This window comes from Clarias gariepinus, chromosome 25, assembly GCF_024256425.1.
Source record: "Clarias gariepinus isolate MV-2021 ecotype Netherlands chromosome 25, CGAR_prim_01v2, whole genome shotgun sequence".
NCBI classification, from domain to species: Eukaryota; Metazoa; Chordata; class Actinopteri; order Siluriformes; family Clariidae; genus Clarias; species Clarias gariepinus.
The window spans coordinates 19,371,872-19,390,359 of NC_071124.1; the positions used below are offsets into that span (position 1 = coordinate 19,371,872).

The 18,488-nt window shown below is 40.0% G+C and overlaps 1 long non-coding RNA gene across 2 annotated transcripts in view; it reads right to left on the reverse strand.

Moving 5' to 3' along the window:
- Positions 1-3,628: 3,628 nt before the first annotated feature.
- Positions 3,629-18,488, reverse strand: part of LOC128513232 (uncharacterized) — a 28,615-nt gene continuing 13,755 nt past the window's right edge. For both annotated transcript variants that reach the window (XR_008356361.1, XR_008356360.1), the window contains exons 3-4: positions 15,971-16,858; positions 3,629-4,134 (exon numbers count right to left, since the gene is read on the reverse strand). This is a non-coding gene — a long non-coding RNA (uncharacterized LOC128513232). The remainder of the gene's footprint in view (positions 4,135-15,970; positions 16,859-18,488) is intronic.

An 18,488-nucleotide genomic window follows, 5' to 3' on the forward strand; every position in this document is an offset into this window, starting at 1 on the left:
AGTCGGTCTGTGTAGTTTTTGCTCAGTTAATAAAACTAAGGTGCACTGCTTTAGTACTTAACAAAGAACCGTTTGCAACAAGACATTTAGTGTGTCGGATTTTACGTGTTTATTGTCAAAAGTAAATATACTCTACATGGTGAAAAAACGTTTAAACATTAGGATCATGTCTTCCTTTCTGCATCCTTTCTAAACCGATTCAAATAATTGCAATGAGTATCCCTAATCTTCAACATTTACAGTAATTTCACATTTCTGTCATGTCCCAACATGGGCATTAATCTGACAATACTATTAAACCAAAGAATCTTACAGTTGTAACAGAAAAAACACAGAAGTAGGTTTAGGATGTTTTTTTTTCTTCAGATGCCCAAAAGTGACTCTTATACACTGCTGGGGTTTAAACTATCTAATTCCATTCATCGCCCTGAAATAGGGTCAGTCTGAACTCATTGGACCACATGATCTTTTTCCATTGCTCCAAAGTCCAATTTATATGCTTCATGGCAACCTGAAGCTTTTCCTCTTATGAGCCTCAATGCTTCTTGGCACAAAAAGCTCTGGAAATGTTCTCACACACGCGCTATTAAACATAGCTGCGACTTCTACTGGATCTTTTTATGACGCAACTTCAGTTTTTAAGTGATCTTAATATTTTTTTTTCCTGACCGCAATGTTCTCTTTTACAGTTTAACTTTATTTTTCCCTTTGATCAATACAACTGTAACTTCTGTAACTGTCCACTAGATGGCACCATATGATAAGTTCCTTTTGATAATCTTTAAACTGACGTTATCTTATAAGATCTATGTTGGAGTGAATTATGAATTATAATGGATGTAATTATCTAAAATCACGTATTTAAATTTTAAAAAGATGAACTAATTTTGAGCCTTGTGCGTTAAATTGATAAAAAAAAGTATTTTGGAGAAATATTTTTTTTCTGTGTAGGTTTGTTCCTTCCAGTAACTCCAAATCACTATATCTCTGTCCAAACTTCTAAATAATTTATTATAATTATTATTATTATTATTATTATTATTGTTTCTGTTCCTTGGTCTCTAAAATACCATGAATGTTAGCCTTATGTTTCGTTTTTTTCCCCTTTTCCATACTTTAGCATCTTCATATTATTTTGTGCAGTTCCTTCATTTGCCACAAGATGGCAGCAAATAACTAAATCACAGAAAGACCCTCGTTTCTGCCTGTGACCCGAACTTGACCTTCACGTAGCGACACTTTCACTGGGAATTGAATTGTTTTCCATGTTTTGGAACTTGTAGCTCGTAAAATCCGGAAAAAGTGCTGATAATGTCAATAGATTAAAAAAAAACTGTATAAACAATATCTATCCATCCATCCGTCTCTCTATCACTAATACACCTTATTAACATCACTTTAAAATAGACGTGACAGATTTACAGCAGGGTGGCTTCTATCTGTTTCTCTGCTCCTCATTTATTCCACTACTGTGAAGAACACAATGTGCTTCTCACTTTTGACATCACTTGACCTAATATTACTCCAAAAACAATTGTTGTTTTAATAATAATAATAATAATAATAATAATAATAATAATATATAACATCTCCAAAATGTATTTTCTTTCCCTTTTCCCGCCAATGAACTCTGATTGTATTTGTAATTGAACAGGCGTTTTTTTTTATTATTATTATTTATAAATAAAATTCAGAGAATGAACAAAGAAGCTGTAAACACGAGATGATGCTGTTGTGCAGAGGGCGGGGCAATGTGGGCGGGGCTTGGGGATGCGGTTTCCATAGGTACGTGGCACTGTGCCTGATTTATTTGCATGTATTCAAATAGATCATGAATAATTCAAGACTGCATCGCGGCACTGCGGACAGAGGACGCTGTGTCTACACACACACACACACACACACCTCCATCTTGGCCACTCCCAAACGAACCATGCAAGGAATCAAGCCAAATGTATGTCTCTATTATTATTATTATTATTATTATTATACATTTAGTTGATGTACTGTATAATACATAACTATTTTTAACGTCTTTAACATTGCAATTATAGTCTCATTACATTTATTATTTATATGATGAAGAAATTCAAATATGCTGACATTATTAATTATCTGTAGGCTATAGTTACAATAATTGAAAGATATTTTGCAAGCTTTAAAAAGAAAAGCCAGAGTTGGGATTATACCATTAATGGTTCAGGGGGGATTTCGACACTTCCAGACGTGTGAGCTGTAATCTGACACCTGAAATACACCTGAGTCTGGAGGAGCTTCACATGATGCTGTTTACTGACTCCAGTCTTCATCTGGAATAAATAAGAGGCGAATCTGCACTTCATTCATCCTTCAGCAACATCTGAGCTTTCTTTATTCTGGCTCATTCTACTGCACAGGAAGTGATGTCATCGTGAGACAAGCTGAACAATCCTTTCAAGTTATTATTATTATTATTATTATTATTATTATTTGATGCATATTTATATTTTAGTAGCCGTAAAGAAAAATAAATAAGGCAGCAATTTAATGGGTCTAGAAGCCAGATATAATATTACGATAAATATTGATGAAAATAAAGCTATTTTAGTAAATAAATACATTTTACATTTAGATTGTATCGACTCAGAATGACTGAATGCTAAATTTACCAATTTATCATGTTTATAGATTTATTTTCTGTTGTTTGAGAAAGAAAAAGAACGACATATTTCAGGAAAAGAATCACCTCTAGGTTTGTGGAAGTCGTGTAAATACTTGTCTTCCGTAGATTTTTATTTGGTCATTTTGTTCGTCAAATGTCGCGTTCAGGAACTCATACACACACACACACACGCGCGCGCACACACACACACACACACACACACATTTTCCCACAAGCTTTATTCTTTCTTTATTTCTCCGCAAATTACACGAAATGTCTTCACTTCAGAATTAGGAGATTTGTTGTTCATATTTAAATAAATTAAAAATAATACAAGTTATAGTATTATATATGCGCGCGCACACACACACACACACACACACACACACATGCTGTACATAGATTCCTTGTTAAAATGCACAAGAATAAATTCTGTGTTAATTACATTTCCGGTGTCTTACTAAATAAACCGTGTTTTTTTTGTTTTGTTTTTTTAGAATGTTATCACTTATAAATTCTTTAAAGTGTGTGTGTGTGTGTGTGTGTGTGTGTGTGTAATAAGGAAGGTCTACCATCAGTGATCTGTGGTCATTCAGTCTGTAACTAAGGCCATTAGTGTGTAAGGAGATTAACCAGAGAGAGAGAGAGAATGTGTGTGTGTGTGTGTGTGTGTGTGCAGGAGTCCACATGCAGGCTCTCACCCCACTCCACCAGTTCGATGCACTTTAAGGCCACCCAAGAGGAGAACCGTGAGACTGAACTAGTGCTAATCAAAGCATATGCACATCTCTCTCTCTCTCTCTCTCTCTTTCTCTTTCTTTTTCTTCCCCACTCACTTGGGCTGGAATAATCCTAATCATACTGCACTAACCTTTATGATGTTCATCATTTTGTTAAGACTAATTTATTATGAAATAAAGAGACACTGTGACACATGATAGAATAATAATAATAATAATAAAAAACCTTTATTGAAAATGGCATGAGATTAGCATCATGATAGAAAAAAATCTTTGTTCATTTTGGCATGCAAAAAACAAAAACATAGAAGTGTATAGATAGTGTATAGAAGTACACACATCATCATTTATTCATTCAGTGTACTCTTAATCCAAGTGGAGATGTTGTACATGTATAATCTTTAATTTTGACTATGCACACACATTTTATATATAATAATATAATGATGCATATCACTTACCACTTTTAATCCACTTACCTCTTGTAGCCAGCAAAGTCTTCTGAAATAACCCGCAGAACAAAAAACGCAATGATGAAATGTCCATGTTATTAATCAAAAGCAGCCCGAGAGCGAGGGTAAAATCAGCAGAAACTCATTTTGTACTTCACAAAAAAAAATCTCTTGAGTCCTACGGTGATTTTCAGATCTGTGTTTTTCTCTCACTGTGTTCGAGCAGAATGAGAGCAGAAGATCAGAGCTGCCTGTTGGGACAGTCTTCTCCGGTCCTTGTCTCTATCTCTGGGTAAACCATCTGTGTGTAAAGAGCAAAACAATCCAGTGAGAAAGACAACATCAATATCATTATCGTGTATATATGTATGTGTGTGTGTGTTTGTGTGTTTGTGTGTGTGTGTGTAAATTTAGAAATACAGACTGACTAATCATTTAATATAAACACATATATTTTTCTATTTAATTTCTTAAATAATTTACTCCCAATACACTTTGATTGTTAGTGTGTTATTCAAACCTTACAGTACCTCTTCTAACGCCCTGCAATAAGTACTGCAATATTGTCTCATATTTATTTTACATTACCTGCTAAATTTCGAAATGACAAAAAAATAAACTGCTAAAAAAATAAAATGATGAAAGAGAAAAATGCCTCTGTAGCACTCGCTCATTCCTTCTAATTTGAAATAATATACATAAACTATACATATTACAATAATAGCCTGCATACAACCCAGACCTCCATTTTGTAAGTGCCTTTTTTTCCCTTTTAGCGACATAAAAATGCACATAATAAAAGAACAAAAACTCAATTGAATAAGAGAATTCTGACGGTCTTGTGAAAACAGGCCGTCGTTAATTTGCTCCAAAATATAACCGAAATACATTATAATTTCAGTCTATTGCATTTTTGTTTGTTGTGTGATGAATAGTTACACTAAGGTTACATCATGTTAGAAATCATTAAGGATTTAATTAGATAGTGCTTTATTGGGTGTTGAACTGGAGGCATTATTCACGTTTATAAAAACGCTTCAAAGCGCTGCGACTAAATTGCACTGAATCGTAAACACCATCATTAAACTGGTGAATTTGGGTTTCAGAGGAAACGTTAGTGCTTTTACTGAGCGAAACGAGTCTCTCTGGTGTTTCAAACACTGCTGTGTACAGGAGGACTGGAGAGGAAGCGCCCGAGGATATGTCCCAAAAAATATCAAGTCTGAGCTCTTTACACACACACACACACACACACACACATATACACGCAGACGATGGTGACCTTTGAACCTGTCCATAGACACAGGTCACCACCCAGACAGTCTGGTATCATACACACACACACACACACACACACATGCTGTCTGGATCCTGAATGTGATCTCTGGTTTTAGGAAGTGTGTGTGTGTGTGTGTGTGTGTGTGTGTGTGTGTTGGAGATGAAAGGAAGTCCTGTGGGAGTTAAAATAACATGGCCTCTGGGACACCGAGAGCACACACACACACACACACACACACACACACACACACAGAGTTGATTTCCCTTTTTTTATTGTGCTTGTGTTATGTAAAGATGAATGTATATATGACTTAAGCCATGTGATCAGATGAAGACTTTCAAATGTTGACCCTGATGGTCAAACTCTGGAACACACACAATGTTGGCTGGAATAATCACACTATTTACGTTTACATTTGAACATTTTATACTGTGTCTTATTTTTGATGGCTCAGTGGTATTAACCTCGCCCGGGTTCAAGTCCCACCCAATGCCCAAACCCCAAGCTTCATGATCCATGCCAGTCCCGAGCCTGGATATAAAAGGAGGGTCGCCACATTTAGGGCATCTGACATAAAAATCTGTGTCAAGTTGCGTTTGGATCGGGCAGTCCACTGTGGCGACCCCTGGACGGGAGTAGCTGAAGGACCACCAACAACAACAACAGCAACGAACTACAATGTAAGTACCTTTATATAAATTTTTTATCCTTCAAACACATTTTTTGCTGCTTGAGTGCTAACCAATTGCTTCCTGACATTGACAGAAGAAAAACAATATGCTTTTTTGGATTCTGTGAAATGAATGCAAATGACTTGAGTGCCTTCATTTGTCTTAGCATGCAGTGTGTTTACGTGGGTGTTAAATAATGCTGTATTATTACCCCCCCCACTACTCTAACACACACATAAAAGTTGCTTGTGGATTGTGTAATGATGTTCGCGCAATGTCAAACTGTTTCTTGTGAAAATCGTAGGGAGTAAAACCAAACCAGATCAAAGTGAATGCAATCAAAAGTACAAGATCATGTGCATTGTGCGTGTACAGTGTAAAATAATAAACTATTATCCAGCCAGCCATCCATTCATCTATTATCTATACCGCTTATATTCTGTAGGGTCGCAGGAGGCCTGGAGCGAATCCCGGAGAACTCAGGGATGTATGGTACACATTGGATGGGGTGCCAACCTACTGCAGGGCTCAAACGCACACATTCACACTCAATCACACACGCCAATCAGAATACGCTGCCTGTCTTTGAACTTTGGGAGAACACGCAAACTCCACACGCGGCCCTTACGTGAGATTCAAACCCCCAACCCTGGAGGTACGTTACTGTGTTGTCCCTGTTTAATACATAATGAACGTATTTTAAAAACTTTACGTGACAATAGGCTTTGCAATATAAGATTTTCAATAAAGAGGGGTGTGTGTGTGAGTGTGTGTGTGTCTGTCTGCTAGGAGGGGTAAGGGGTGTCTAGTCGAATAAGATAGGAGACAGGGGGGTGTCTGGTTAAGAACCTGTGTGTGTGTGTGTGTGTGCATGTTAAGGGGGGAGACATTGGATGGAGCAGAAATATCAGGGTGTCTCAGTCCAAGTGGGAGAATCAAATTTGAATGAGTGATGGGGGAGGAAGGATGTCTGGGTGCACTGGTTTAATTATGTGTGTGAGGGTTAGACAGACATGTCTGCCAATGGTGGTGTGTGTTTGTGTGTGTGTGTGTGTGTGTGTGTGTGTGTGTGTTTGTGTGAGGTAAAGAGGGGTGTTTTTAGGGTGAAGATTTGGAGATGAATGGCTAGACTGAATTTAGCCTGCGTCTGCACTAAACGCTGTGTGAATGGCGATGCGAACACTAAGCAGCTCTCAACAGCCTGATGAGTGCTCCGTGTTTAACGCTCCACACGATACTGATTGGTTTATAAATACACAAACGTTCAGCAAAAAGAACATTCTCCGTATTTTGTGTTAGCGTGCATGTTCAAAGGCAACTGCAACAAGGCCTAGATTTCTGATGACATTATCATGCTAAGTGAGGGGAAGCACAGAAATACAGAAAGTGGAGAGAATTTGACTGTGGGCTTTTTTTTTTTTTTTCTATTCTGGGATTGTGTGATTTTTTTTCCCTCTAGTTTTCCAGTCACAGCCAACAGATGAAGCCAAGAGAGAAAAAAGTGTTAAAAAAAGGAGGACAAAGTGAGAAAGTTCAGTGTATGTAGGAGGGTGTTAGTCTGCGGTCCCGTTCCTCTCCTGAACCCCCTCCTCCGCCTGGATATTGTGTGTTTCCAACAAAGACGTAGGCTCTCATTAAAAATCCATGTCATTGGATCACGCCTCGGCTGAATCGGGAGATTGTGGGCAGCTTTAAGAGGCCGTGACTGAGCTGTGAATGGGTGCCAGAGGACAGAAATGGCGGCCAGGCCTATGGGAAGCAGGAACCCGTGGAGGGCCGGGGCTAAGGGTCACTGCCTGTCTGTTACACCCCAGAAATCTTTTCTTCCCAAAACTTTACACAAAGAAAGTTAACACTCGCTGGAAAGGATTTGGGACGGTGCTTGAAAAAGCCAGGCTAAGGCATGACGTCAGGATGTAGTCTGACACGTTTGATTAATTTGCTTAGCTATATTTCTGTAGAGATAAATGTGTATCAAGAAACTGGAATAGAAATGAGTCTAGTTTGAGGTTTGTTTAATTATTGTTGTTTTTATTCATAGTATTTGGGGTTAAAGCTACAACCTCTTAAGTGGGAAGGTTTTACAGAGATACATTCCCACTAGCTGGTAATGTTATGCTTTGCTAGCTATGGTACCAAGATGTTTGAAAAATGTTTGTTATGGATAAAAATCGTTTTTCATTTGCATTGAAAAGAATTTTTAAAACGGCCAGGTTTGCTCTCTTGGAGTCTTGGCCACAGACGGTTGTACCAATTGTCAGGACTGAAACTCAGAATCTTGGGACAATTTCCCATTTTATAACTCCTACAGCCTTATAATATTTTTAGTGCATTTGTAAAAATGAAGGTGCTGGAAAGATTCTTTAGAATGACACCGAAGAGGAACCATATTAAGTTCCCGAAAAGAGCTGTTTTGATTTTTATTTATTTTTTGCAGTGTGGCACCAAGAAAACAGTATATTGTTTTTTCAATTAAGCCTATTTTTCTCACACTTACTTTTTTTACACAAATCTTATTCCATTATTTTAACAAAACTGCATATTAATGTAATGCAACAACTGTAAAACACCAACACTTTAGAAATAGTTAAAAAAAATAATAATAAAAGAATTGACAAAATAGCACACTAGCACATTCCTATTCTCCTAATGTATCTCATTTATATCTCCCTACCGCATAAAAAACCTTGCAGTCTGTGTCTGCACTCTGCACCTGGCCGGGAGCTTTTCTAAATTCAGAACTGGACCGTACAGTAGGTGTGAAGTGGGCCGGTGGGATTCTGCTGACGGTGGCCATCTTAGTGAGCCAGCTAGCCGAGCCCCAGCAGGCCGATGTAAAACCCCAGAGATGGAGGAAAGAGGCCACGCTCTCAACTCTTCGCTTCGTCCTCTTTCTCGTACGCCTATAATAAGCCCTCGGTCTGATCTGAAGTGCAGCTTTAATAGAACGTTTTTCTCACGCCTTTTCATTATCTTTTTTCTAAGCCATGAAATGAGACCCACAGGGCAAATATAAGAGATGGCACAATGGTGCAGTGCATAGTGTGTGTGAGTGTGTGTGTGTAAGTGAGAGAGAAAGAGAGAGAGAGAGAGAGAGTAGTGGTGAGAACACACTAGCAGGTGATTCTAAACATCCACTCTATAGATATATGCTTGTGTTCTTGTACTGGTCTAAGCACAGTACAGGAAGTCACTCTGTCTCCTCCCACTCCTGAAATTAGGACCCCTGGGTCGCTTTCCATGGATGGAATCCAGTGTGCATACCTAACAGATAAGACAGGTCGCACAGACGCGCTGTTCCTCACCTGGCTACCCTCTGCTTCCCAAAATAAGTAAATGATGAGGGAGCAAACCTCTGGACCTTATTATTCATCAGATCTTAACCAAGCAGAACTGTACTGGAACTTTCCCGTTAGGAGGCAAATGCTAAATTTGGGCTAAAAATCATAATCACAGTGAAACTACTAACTGCGTGGATTGTGCTTTTTTCATGCTCTATACATCGACACTTGAGCACAAGTACAGCTAGTCGGAGTTATGATTGTTCACACCAAAATAAATGTTAAGCCGCGCAGAGGCTTGGGTTAGCATTGTTTTCCTACCTTATTAACTATGGATTATTTATTTTATGTTAGTGACAAGGAGTTTACTGACAAAATGCCTTACGGTTTTAAATTTTAAACCGAGGTTGACAATAATACAGCAAAAATAAAGTTACACAGTTAAGACTTAATTAACAGCTAAAATAGCCAGTTATTAGGCAAAATATTATTATCATTATCAATAAACTTTGTTGTATAAATAAAACTAAAAGTTATTTGTTTAGGTATATAAAGTTGACACAAACAGTAACAACCCACCAGACTTAGTCCTCCTAGCTCTCTCAATCTCTCTGATGTACTGTAGTAGTTACAGTAGTAGAGGGTTTAACCTAAAACATGAAAGCGTACTCCCAGTGGGACAAACTGAAGAAGGCACAACAGTGCTAGATGCCAGTGGTGTTGCTAGCTTCACCCCTGAGGAGCAGGGCTACATAATGGTAATATTTTATAGACTATTAGCAAAAATATTTGATGTAGCACCCTAAAGGGTCCTTCAGGGTGTCCTGAGTGAGCAAAAAGAAAAGTGTTCACTCTGGCGCCTTCAAATCGCAGGTTTGAATGCTGATGATGGCTAATTAGTGCTGCTTGTTAAATAGGAATTGGAAAAACCTTATAAAGAACCTCAGCAGACAGTTTCCTTTTTCAGAAGTTGAACTACTTTAGAAAGTCTTGAGGTTTGTGCAATTCGGGAAAAAAAGGACGGCTTTAACTTTCAGGTGCTAAAATCCTGCCAGATGACAGTTTTTTTTTTTTGTTTTTTTTAAAGCAAAAGAACATATTAAATTGAGCCCTGGACAAGGGAGTATTTTTACCGTTATGTTATTTTGTCACAGTATAAACTCGCGTTTTATTGCTGTACTCCGGTGACGTTTTGGGAAATGTTTGGAGTAGTGCTAAAGAACATAAAACCTCTGAAGACGGGGAATAGAAAGAAAGCAAGAGATGGAGCGAGCAACTGAGTGACAGGAGGTAGGAGGTTAAACCATGCCTGCTTTTGTGGCACCCCAGCTGAGCGGACATTTTGTTGACATGGGATAAGGTTTTAAGCAGTGGGTGGGAGAAAAGGTGAAGTAGGGGGAGAAGTTTGAGGAGGGGGAGAAAGTGAGAGGCCCACAAAAGTGTCATTACTAAGCTTGATTTCACTGAGCGCTGAGATGATTAAACGTGCAGCGAGAGGGAGAACGACGGGGTGTGTGGTGCTGGTGGTGGAGGGGAGGGATAGGAGAAAGGGGGTTTGATGCAGCGACAGGTCTATTGAAGCGGTGTTGGTGGAGGAGGGATCTTTTTTCTGCTGAGTAAATGAAGCTTAAAGTGGTGGGTATAAAGGAATCTAAGCCAGCAAGTTCAAGCGGACCACTCGCCCCATTCATGCTCATCCTTCCTCAGCCGGCGTTCGGTGAGGTAATGGCCTCTCCTCTTAAAGGGGTAATGGCAGCCATGCTGTTTAATATCAAGTGCAGTTACAGTTAAGGGTCTTCTTATGTTTCAATAGCAGTGAGGATTATTTTTAGACAGCCATTAATTTGGTATCCCACTTGGGCTTGTATTTCTTTGTTGTAAGTGGACTAACCATCTTGTTTAAATTCACTCCAGACAAACTACAGAAATAAGTATTAATATCAATTTTGTTTAAATATTTGCCATCAGTTGATTTATTAATATCTAAGACAACCCCACAGAGACTGAGCTTAACTGAAGTAGAATTTAACATCAGGATCTCAAGGGTGCGCAAAGTAGCTCTGCGCTCGTTTGGAGGGTCCTATCAAAAATGACTGTTACTTTCATATCTGAGCTGAAAGGACTACAGGGACAGTGGGCTGTCAAAAAGTTGCTGAAAGGGACAGTTCAATAGCTAAAGAATAAGCGCTGGAGAATCTCAGCCTGCTTAAAATATCACACCACATGGTGCAGTGAAATCGCTGCTGCGCATCCCATAGTTTGTGAATAAATACCCATTGTTTTTGGTCCATGGAAATTTCGGTCTCAATCATGAGCAATGTTAGTGATTCTGTTTCATGTTTGTGTCCTCGTTCTCCTCGTTATGACATTACAAGACTCTTCACAGAAATAATAGTGGCGCTAAAGCCAGACACAAAAGAGAGCAAGAGTGTCAATCAGACTACCTTTATAAGTAGGCAAAGACAAGAAGACCAGCCAACAAATTATGGAAGCCAGTAATCATGGGAAATGTTTGCACTTTGAGCTGAGCATAGATTAAATGTCGTGTTTTCACAATATTATACCTTTGTGATATTTCTGTGCTCTGTCTGCCTGAGAGCAACATCATAAAAGAAGCGGGAACTTAAGCAAATACTGGCTCAGACTGATTATTAAACAGTCAGGCTCATTTACATTTGCTCCCAGACAGGCAGAGTCTAGGCCAGCCGTGCAGACAAGGAGACTAGCAGACAAGCGCCCCCCCCCCCCCCTCCTTTGACCTTGACCTTTGGGGTCGTTCTTCACCTGCTGCAGAGGCATTCAGGCCAATATAGACTGCCCCTGCACTTTTCATGCGTTCCCACGGCTACAAAGCGCTCGTGAAGAATGAGAATGTGCGTGGACTTAATATTTATGTTTGCTTTGGTCTATGGTCTAGCCCACTTTCATTTTAATCTGAACCAGAATCAGAATCGGAATCGGGTTTTATCCGCCAAGTATGTTGACACAAATAGGGAATTTGATCCCGGTTGTTTGTGGCTCTCAAAGCACAGACCAAAATAAAACACTATATTTGTTATAGACATTTGTTACAGACAAGACAGTTGGAATTCACATTCTCAACACCAGTGAACTTGTTTATGACTGCTTCATGGACCGTTAATGTCTGCAACAAAAAGGACGGCAAGAGATCAGTGCCGGAAACAGTTCCTTAATTTTAAGATGCGTGGAAGAAAACAAGACATGTGTCATCTAGATTTTATCATCATAATACATATCAAAAGTCTAGCTTTTTCAGTCTGATTGAAAGGAGTACTGATATAAACCATCACTAAATATATACTAGGAGTGTTGTTCGATTTCTGGGCTTAAAGAGATTGAAAATACTTGGAGGAAAATCATACAGAGCTGATGTGTGGATATCTGCATCTCTATTGCAGGGCCAGAAGATATTTTTTATGAAGTTTCCAAGTGAATTATTTCAGCATGAAGAAATATATGCGAGAAACCATCTGAGTTTAATAATTTCATAAATCCCATCTTCTGAAATTTGTTTCAGCATTTTTTATTAATAATAATAATAATAATAATCACATTTTTGAGAACTGATGAGTTAAACTCGTAAATTTTTCAGAAAATGCATGTGCTGCTGTATGTTCTTCTCAATGTCCTCAGCATTCAGTAGACAAATAAATCCTGGCACATAAAGGGTCAAGGCTGCCGCTCTATTCCTTGACTTCCTGTTCTTATTCGGAGATGATTGGCTCTGGGCAGATCCTCGCTTCTCTTATTGTGCAACCCCCAGTGGCTTTGTGTCACCTTATTCTCCAACTGAGCGTCTAAGAAACTGATCCCTGTTCGTTTCTAAGATAGAAACCCCTTAGAATTGAAAGGGGCGCCAATATTGGCATGATAGATCAAGTTTATTCAGTAGTGGTATTATTTGAGGTGGGAGGGGAGCCGTGTCAACATGTCTTCGCATCTGTTTAGGCTGGATGACATATGTGCAGTCAGGCTAGGCTGCATATGTAAATCACTTTCTCACACAGACGTATACGCGTAGCCAGACACTATTCATTCGTTTTAACCCCACCCTAAATAAACGCACACCCAGACACGATTCTTTTGGCACTACACACGAAATAATGGGTTCCCTTCTGTCCGAGACAGACAGACCTCTCTGAGCACCCCCATCCCCCAAAAGACGAACCCCAAAATCCCCCATGTTCAAGTGCAAACCCAGCACACATTCACTGTAGACCTCCCCCCCCCACCCCCCCCCCCCCATTCTACTGCCACCAACATGCTCAGAGGAGAGCAGACGAGCAATGCGGGAGCTCCATTTTATCACGGTTGTGTGTCTTTGCTTTGCCCCTGCAACCCAGGCAGACCCTGTCTAGTCTGCTCATTGTCGCCGCCATGTCAACCCGAAACAAAGGTAGTTTGTCTGTCTGTGTGAGTGTACTTAATGACTGGTGCTCATTTGAATAAAAGGAGCTAAAACGCAGTTATATCAACCATCTTCAGTCTAAGCTGTCGGATATCTGCTGTGGCAGACCACACGTAGAAAAAGACAGCAGGCTGACAGGACTGAGGTTTAGAAGAAGTTTGCTTTAATCTTATGTAACGATTGATATCCAAGGGAGGTGCCATCTCCATTTTTCGAATACAGAATTCAGAACTAAAGCTGTATTTTTGGGTAGGCTAAAAACGAGCAGAGATGATGTCCCAGATTTCTGACAGCTCTTGATCTAAAAATAGGGCTTTCATGTCAGAATTAGACACCATTTTCAAAGTGGAGAAAATGAGTTTGCCACCTGGAATAACAGTCTTGACTGTAGTGTTGGTAAAAGAACTCACAACGAATGCATTTACACCTCGGCGCGGGAAGTGTTTTGACGCTGATAGTCATGTTCATACACACACTAGTGTAGACAATACAGAGTGCTACTGACTGGTCAAAGCATAACACAGGTGTGTGTGTGTGTGTGTGTGTGTGTGTGTGTGTGTGTTGTAATCAGAATTAAAAATATATGTTAAGTATGAAGCATTTAGTCATGCATGACAAACCTGATCTGAGTGTGAGATCTTTCCAAAAGACTAAAGCGGCAGATGATCGCTTACTGTATATGAGCTTTACCAATTATGGCAGATGCCAATGCTGGCATCAAAGGCGTTATAAATTATTTATAGTGCCCACATGATGGTACTGATCTGTCCTAACAATAGGAGGTCTGAAGCGAAACAAACCCTTTGCCGCATGGCACATGTTCCCCACAATGGGCACGCCACTCACACAGATGGGTCTGACGACACACTCGCTGAGCAAATCTAGTGAACTGTGTGCATAACGATGAGGTAATTATGGTCTGTCTGCCCTCCTCGGCTCTCCTCTTGTCTTTACAGTGAGTGATTTGCATATGGGGGGGGGGGTAGTTGTCGGTTGTCGGTGGGGACATCCAGTTCCCATTTGGGAGCATTAGTGCAGCACCCTCATAACAATCCTGACAGCTATAAAATATGGCTAATACAGGGTATAAGATTAGAGGAAAGAAAGCAGGAAACATGAGAGATCGACCGATTGATAGAGGGAGGGAGAAAATGTGGGTAATACAGCATTCTTCTTCTCCCCAATGTGTTCCCATCCAGTGATTTTTATGCTTAGCCTTCATGCTCGCAAACGATTAGCTGCGTTTTCAAGCCCCGCCAACTAAATGAAGGATATGCAAATGCAATTAGAACGGATTTGCATATGGCTAACGGTCACACAGATGGCGAACTGTAAAAAAAAAAAGAAGAAGAAAAAAATGCCGCCATCTTTTTGGAGGGAAACAGCCAGTCGGCAGCGGTGGCGGCCATTTTGTCTGTGGCTGTGCCAGCCAGATGCTCCTGGCGCCAGGAGTATGACAGAAGTGGGGCAGATTGGCATCGCCGCCCCATAACGCTCTCTTAAATTAACAAAGGCACTAACGCAAGGTTCAGCAGACAGCAGTACAAAATACCCGAGACTGAGTCAGGCAAGACGAATGAATCAAAGCATTTGTATATGAGCGGTTTCTTTAATTAAATGCTTCATAAGCATATAATGTACTGTACCTGGAATTATATTAAAATTATTACTGAGTTATTAATCTTTCTTTTACAAAACCTATAAAAAATTTTAACTGTGGTTTGTTATTAAAGTGATAGTGACTATTTTTTTAAATCATTTTTAAACACAATTCTGATCTCTAAGTACTAACTAATCTGATATTAATAAAAAAAAACGTGGTGTGTTTTAGCGCATGGCCATGAGAAATGCTTTAATTAAACACGTTAATTCCTTATGTTAAAGAACATTATTCACACTTCCATACCAATCATGTAACCTTGACAATAACATAAATAATGGTTTAAGCTAAACCTAAATAAAAACTAGAAAAATACTTGATGCATGTTGACATCAAAATCTTACTCTATCTAGGCATCCAACACAGATCCTGAATTACCCCCTATCTTGTAAATGTTTGTGTTTGTAATTGGCAAAGTAACAACCCTTTTTGGGTCAAAGTCTGTGTGTTAGAGCTGCAGTATAACTAACATGCTATGCTACCCCTCTACAGTAGTACTGTATGTGAATATGTACAGTATGTACATGATACCCTTTGCCAGAGTGACCCATCCAGAGTCTATTTCCTTCTTGCACCCAGTGATACCTGACCAGGATAAAACACTTACTAAAGATGAATAAATGAATTTAGATAGGTGTCATCTCCAACTTGCGTACAAGAACTTGGTAATAAGAGTCATCACCTAATCAATGGAGCTACTAAAAATAATAAAATACTGCACTGTGTCAGATTGGAAAATGTGTTAAAAATAATATGTTAATGTCAGTAATTTAAGTTTATTGATATTGTTTACAGTGAAGTTATCGAATAGACTCACCTTGGCTGAAGTATGACTTCACTTTTTGAGCAGTCAGCACTGTTCATCTAGACGCTCCTCAGTCTCTTACTTTAAAGTCCATGCCATGTTCGGGACACAGAATGTCTTCGTTTTGCTGACTATCTTGTGAGCTGGTTGTTTGTGAATGCAGTGGCTATTACAGCAGAGGCAGAGTGACTTTCTGGTGCAGAGTTGTTGAGCACAGCAGGAAGTGATCTAGCTGCTTTCCTCTGTCAAGTCTTGCCCCTGAATAGACAATGACTTGCTCGGGGGAGGAAGTCCATCCTTGTAGATGTTTGATATGCTTGAATGTTTTTTTGTCTTGCCACACAGAGGTGGAAGGTGACATAGACGGACACAAGTAAAGTGGGGGAAACACAAAGCGAGGACCTTTGCCATCTTCAGTAAAAAATAATTGAGGCCGGTTTGGATTGTAGAAGTTGCTCCAAAATAACATGGCCTTAAGGAAAACCAGACACACAAACACATGCGTGTGTAGGTGTATGCTAGTCATGAGTGTGCGGAAGATACAGTAGCATAGCTGTATGTCAGTATGTATTTGTATGTGTGTCAGCGCGTATGACCGTGTGTGTGGGGGAGGTCATCTGGCCTGCAGGCTCAGGGCTAGGTTGGGTGATCCAACATCAGTCTCTCTTTCCCTATATTGATTTCTCTCTGAGCTCTGAGCTCTAAGCTCCAGAGGTGCTGTTGACCGAGCGGGGTTCAGGATGCTTCTCAAGCCCATGACGCCTCACCCTGGCTGGCCTCGGTGCACTCCCACCCTTCCTTGCAATGGAGAGATGGACTTGCAGAGGAGGAAGAGAGCCGATGGCGATGTTGGACTTCATCTCTGCCTCCCACTCTCTTTTTTTCTTCTTATCCTCTCTACTGGAAAAAAAAGAAAAACAAAGAAGATAAGAATTAGAAATCAGCATTTTGCCTCAAAAGGCTTCAAAATGTATTCATAGTTAAGTCTATAATCACCTATAATGTACACACTTCAATCTAAACGCTTTTATCATACTTAGGGCTTGCAGGTTGTGTGTAAAAGTGTGACTTTGCGGTCAGACTATGGGACTATGCAGCAGTATGAAGCTGGAGGGGTGGAGGGGTATTGTGGGGTAACCTTGGACTTTCAGACACAGTAACTCTATTCATGGGGCACAGACATGGGTGTTAACTCCCTTTCCCACTCCTTACTTCCTCGCCCCATTGTTAAGCCTCAGTTATTGTATTTAGAGTGGATGGATGAGTAGATGGATGAAGAGATGGAAGCTCTGAAGTAAAAAGACATAGTAGGAGAAAGAGGGGGCATTTATGAGTTACATTTCAGTCAAAAGCATGTAGGTACATAAAAGCAAGAGATAAAAGGTTTTGATTTGATATTTTGGTTTGAGAACTACAGAAGTCTATTTACAGCATGCTTAAAAACAAGAACTTTTAGGTTTCAGGTAAAACACAGTGATGCTAGTTATAATATTAAGCTTAAACAGGTACTAAAGACCACACAACTGGAAAAATTAGTACTTTAGGATGTCAGTGGTTAAACTGACACATCGACTAACAGTGTGTTTCACAACCTGGGCTATGATAATAGGACCTCTGATGTTGTTACGGGGTGCACTATTGAGACATCTGCATGAGCCAATACACAATAAGAAGCACAGAGAAAGAGGTTGAGACTGAAGAAATGACAGGAGAGAGAGAGAGAATGCGAGCAGTTTCAGACACAAGGATGGGGTGTGAATCATAGGAGTCCTGCTGGGCCTTTGGCTTTCTGTTTCATCTGGAACTGAAATGAAATGAGTGACTAGTGCGAGACATCTATCTCTGATAGCATCTAGAGAATACACCGAGAGCTGAGCATGAGCGAGAGACAAAGGTGGGGAGCAGAGGGAGAGGGGGGTGGGGGGGATAGTAACAGGAGATCACAGTATACATGATAACGGAAAAAAAGAAAACCCTAAGGGTTCAAGAGTTTAAGCAAATCAAATGGAAAGCTTCGTGCCACAAAACAGTGCTCCTGACACTGCGAGTACATTAACATTTCAGCATCTTCTTTGACTCAACTGAGATGAACAACACGAGCATCCCAGAGGTTGCCGAATCGGTCCCTGTGCACAGACTCTCTCTCTCTCTCTCTCTCTCTCTCTCTTATTCACACACGAACATGCACACACCACTCTTCGCTCTAACTGCTCTTTATTTGTTTCCCCTATGGTTAACTCTGACAATTTGTCACCATAGCAACCTCCCCTCCTCTTCTCTGCATCCCTCATACCAGGCCCGGGGTAAAACTCACCTCAGGGGGCGAGTGAGCGAGAGAGTGAGGGAGAGAGCAAAGATAAAGAGGAAGACGGAAATGAATGGACAAAGCCAAAGATGGTGAGTGTGTGTGTATGTGTGTGTGTGTGTGTGTGTGTGTGTATGTGTTTGTGCATGTGTGTGTGTGTGTTAAGTGTTTTATCTCAGCATATTTCATAGCGCTTGCTGATGATGCAGGTGTGGAATATACAAA